We start from the raw sequence: 4,507 nt of genomic DNA, 5'->3' as shown, positions 1-4,507 counted from the left end.
AAATGAAAGAGAAACTAGGGGAAAAGGGTTCAACATCTCAAACATTAAAATATTCCAATTTAATCCTTACAGACCAAGAAACAAATCTTAAAAATCATTTCATTTACATTTTCCAAATAAACAAGATAAATATTTCATAACATTTAAGTTAGAATAAACTTATGCGGAAGAATAACATAGGTCGGAGGGATGTGCCGTGCCCGCATTGCAGTCCGCTCGAGAGTCATGCCCCTCGATCTCAACAAATTACAACCAGCACCAAGCATAGTAGTGAGCCTAAAAGCCCAGCAAGATTAAAATAATACAGCAAGGGTTCAAAATAATGCACCGTACTAAAAGTAGTACTAAGAATACAATGAAATTCACACAAAGGGAGAGCGTCATAGCATGCCCGAAGTAGGAACAATAGCAATATGCGATGAAAAACAACATTCATGAGTCAGTTATCCTTTATACTTACTTTTGAAATTAGATCCTCGATTGTGACTATGATTTTGATCGATCAATGGGTAAAGTATACAATGCCGGCAAGGAAGCCAAGATTTCTTCGGACCCCACATTTCCCTTTAATTGGTAGGGAAATCAAGATTGCTCCCGACCTCGTACTACAAGTCCATTTGGTATGGAAATCGAGATTTCTCCCGACCTCGTACTACACGTCCATTTGGTAGGAAAATCGAGATGTCTCTCGACCTCGTACTACACATCATTTGGCAAGTGAACTAGGGCATCCCCCGACCCATCATTGCACGTCCAAGTCACAACCAACTCACTTCATTCTTTAACTTTCCTTTCATTTAACATTTTCTCATTTCAACTTTTACCTTCATAAGCATTCTTTAAGGGAAAATTGCATATATCACCCTTGTGAAATCTCGGATTTGCTAATAACCCCCTATGAAATTTTTTTAAGCTAATAACCCCCTGTGATTCTAGATTTGTAGCATCTACACCCTTTTCAGCTAAAAAATGATGAAAATACCCCTACATAAAATAAATGATAAATTAAAGAGTTCATAAAAGCCAAGGGTATTTTCGTCATTTTTTAATCAAAAGGGGTGTGCATGCTATAAATCTAGAATCACAGGGGGTTATTAGCTTAAAAAAATTTCATAGGGGGTTATCAGCAAACCCGAGATTTCACAAGGGTGATATATGCAATTTCCCCCATTCTTTAATATAAGACTCCGGGACTAGATTTTTAATTAACTTTGAAGTCACACACATGAATAAATGGCGTTGAATAATTTAGATGACATGAACTCAAAACATAGTGTGAAAATAAAATATATAGATGATTGGAGTGTAGTTGAACCCCCACATCTTAAGGGCTTTCTACTTACACTTAAGTTTACGCCCAAAAAGGGTCTATCTCGAGCGGTTAACCCGTATGATCCATAACTCATCCTATTTTAATTCAAAAGGCTTTCCGTTTAAACCGACACCTCAAAAACATCTTAAAATACACCTAGGATCAGTAGTCAACCTTTAATGGCAGATCGCACAACCCAAACGATTTAAATTCCCAGACAGCCCATAGTTGTTAGAAAAATCTGCTCACGCACGTCTAACTTAAAATGCACGTATCCTACTCGATTCTTAACCAAAATAAGCCCAATTCACACCGACACGACCCTAACATCACACACACTTAGAACATCAGGGGTATCCCCTGCCCAAGCCTTGATAAGGTACCCATCAGAACTGAATTTTAGAGGTTGAACGCGTAGGTGAAAATTTTCAGCTTTGGTGCCCTTAACGCTAAGGCTTTCCGAACTCGTTCCTTATAACCCAACACCTCAAAAACTCACTCAAGCATCCTCTAAGGGTCCCTAAATGACCAGAAAATGGTTCTTGAGCTAGTCGCTTGCCCAGCGCTACCTCATTCAATCATTTGCTTCAAAACGCTCGCCCGATGCCCTCAAACTACACCAACCGACAGTCCAACAAAAATTCCAAATAACCATCCCTATAATCCACCCAAAACTCATTCAAAAACACATGTTTAATCTCATGAACACCCCATGGGCAGCCCCTCCACTCCTTTCATCCATTCACACAAAAACTTCCATTCAAACGCCACAAACTCGATTTAATTTACATCATTTCAAAGCATATACATTAAATAACTTGTCCACAATCTTGTGAGACTTAAAACCAACCATACTGACACTACAAAAAATTTTATGTACAACAACGTCTAAACGACAACGGTTTTGTGAAAAAACCGTTGTCTCATGAGATTTCACAACGGATTTATTAAAATCCGTTGTCATTTGCCTTATTTTGTTAAAGAACGACAACAGATTATGACCTACGACAACGGATTTTAAAATCCTTTGTCTATTAGCGCTTTTTTATGGCATACGACAACGGATTTTAAAATCCGTTGTCTTTGAGCGCGTTTTTATGGCCCTACGACAACGGATTCTAAAAAACCGTTGTTGTATTATTATTTTATATATTAATAAAATTAATTTTTTTTAAATATGTTATAATACTTATAACTTAAAGAGATCGAAATACACTTTCATTCTCTTTCTCTTTTCATCTCTCATTTCTCTCCTCATCGCTCTCACCATCAATTACCAAACCCTAGCCGCCATAGCACTCTAGCCGATTTCAGATCGAGAGATGTTGCAGAATAAGGATCGATGATGGAAGATTTTCGGTCACTCTCTCAATCCCAAACATTTTCCAGACGGAGGCTCGATTTAAGCGTAAGTTAGAGCTTGAGGCAAGCCCTATTCTTACCCATAATTTTTGCTGCGTTGTGGGCTTTCCGGTTGGGATAAAGGTCACCTTCCCTGGCCATTATTTACATTTACAGAGAGGCCTTCTTCTGCTATATCGTGAACTAGAATGTGCCAAGGTTTCCATAGATCGTGTTGCTGCTGTGGTTGCAAATTACTAAAAATCTCTCTTTCTTGTTTCGAAAAATCCTCTAGCAAGAAATATCCCCATTGATCGCTCAAAAATTAATGAAACTCATAGGAACCTCGCAGCGCAGCTTCGACGAGGCCTGCGAGAAGTTGAGCAACGGTGTTCTAATAAGTTTTCTTGCTTTTGTAGCGTTCTTTTTCTTTATTCTTGTACTAATCTTGTTTAAGTTTGAAAGAGTTGGAGTTAATCTGAGGTTTTGAATGAGTTGGAGTTAATTTGTGGCCTGCTTTACTCGGAAATTGGAGGTGACGTTGCTGGATACGTCATGTATTCTTGCCCCTCCTTGCTCTGTGCTTCCATCTCCAAGCTCGCAGGTTCCATTTTTGGATTAAAATTTCTGTTCAACTTTTTCTTTTGCGCAAAAGATATTATGATTCCAGAAATGTAGGCCATTTTTCTTGCGCATAATCCCCGAGTATAATGCAAAATATAACTTTTAATTTTGTGTGGGATTTCCTTAGTGTTAAATTGGCTGTTGTTTTAAAAATTATCCAATAAATAGAGGATGTCGATCTGGTTAAACATATTAATTTTGTTCCATTGATTACATGATTATTTTTTATACATTCAAATGACTGACATCTTTTTTGAACCTAATCATGTGTTGAAATTAGGACTCCAGAGGAAGTTCTTGCTGCAAAAGGTGTTAAGCCAACATTATCGCCTAATCTTAATACTTTGGCATTAGTCGAGGTTCTTTCTTACACTTCCCTTTTGTTAACTAGTTTGTATGTAATTTATGTTTGATAATATAAGCCTGAGGTTATGTATGTATAAACCTGAGGATTCTTTTTCATTAAAGGAAGAGTATTTTAATGAAGCTTTTGTCCCTGTATTAATATATTTGTGGTGAAGCCTACTTCTCTGAGGTGGACCGAGTAACCAATTTCTTTTTCCCCTCTCAGGCAGCAGGTGTGAGAGGTCTTTTGTTTTGTGGTGTTGGCTGCCAAGTTCAAGGTATTTCCATCTTAAAATGTGTCATGCACTTTTTTCAATTAATTTCTTTGTCTTGACTTGTACTATTTTAATGCAGTGTAATTTGTTAAAGTGCAGCACTGAGATCGGTGGAGCGTTATTTGAATTTGGAAAAGCTTTATGTTCTCGGAACCAATTGTGGTAACAGTTTTTTTAGTAGTCGAAAATATTGCATTTTTCAATATCTTTACATTTTAGAACCATTTTCAAACACATTTCTTTTCATTACATCACCATTAAGTTTCTTTAGTTGCAAGGATGGGGAAACTAATATTCTTATGTGTAGTAGCCCGTAACAAAAATCAGTAATTAAGGATTTAATCATAATTACTTGGGTAGAGTTCGGAAGCTCCGAAGGTGAGTTCGGAAGCTCCGAAGGTGAGTTCGAAAGCTCCGATCAGGATCGGAAGCTCCAAACAGGATCGGAAGCTCCGATCGATATTACGTCATCCATGACGATTGGCTAGATCGGAAGCTCCGATCAGGACCGGAAGCTCCGATTACCCCTATCCGGAGTCAACAAGTGATATTTTGACACGTGGCAGATCAGGATCTTCGGAAGCTCCGATGGCAGGATCGGACGTTCCGA

At 38.0% G+C, this 4,507-nt stretch overlaps 1 long non-coding RNA gene across 1 annotated transcript; it reads left to right on the top strand.

Annotated features, from left to right (window-relative positions):
• Nucleotides 1-2,726: 2,726 nt before the first annotated feature.
• LOC140867287 (uncharacterized) lies at nucleotides 2,727-3,900 on the top strand. The gene is made up of 3 exons (XR_012145104.1): nucleotides 2,727-3,257; nucleotides 3,558-3,636; nucleotides 3,849-3,900. It is a non-coding gene; the product is annotated as an uncharacterized lncRNA (long non-coding RNA).
• The last annotated feature ends 607 nt before the right edge of the window (nucleotides 3,901-4,507 follow it).

This window comes from Henckelia pumila, chromosome 4 (genome assembly GCF_033568475.1).
Source record: "Henckelia pumila isolate YLH828 chromosome 4, ASM3356847v2, whole genome shotgun sequence".
In the NCBI taxonomy this organism is placed as follows: domain Eukaryota; kingdom Viridiplantae; phylum Streptophyta; class Magnoliopsida; order Lamiales; family Gesneriaceae; genus Henckelia; species Henckelia pumila.
This window is presented reverse-complemented; position numbering and strand designations above follow the sequence as displayed.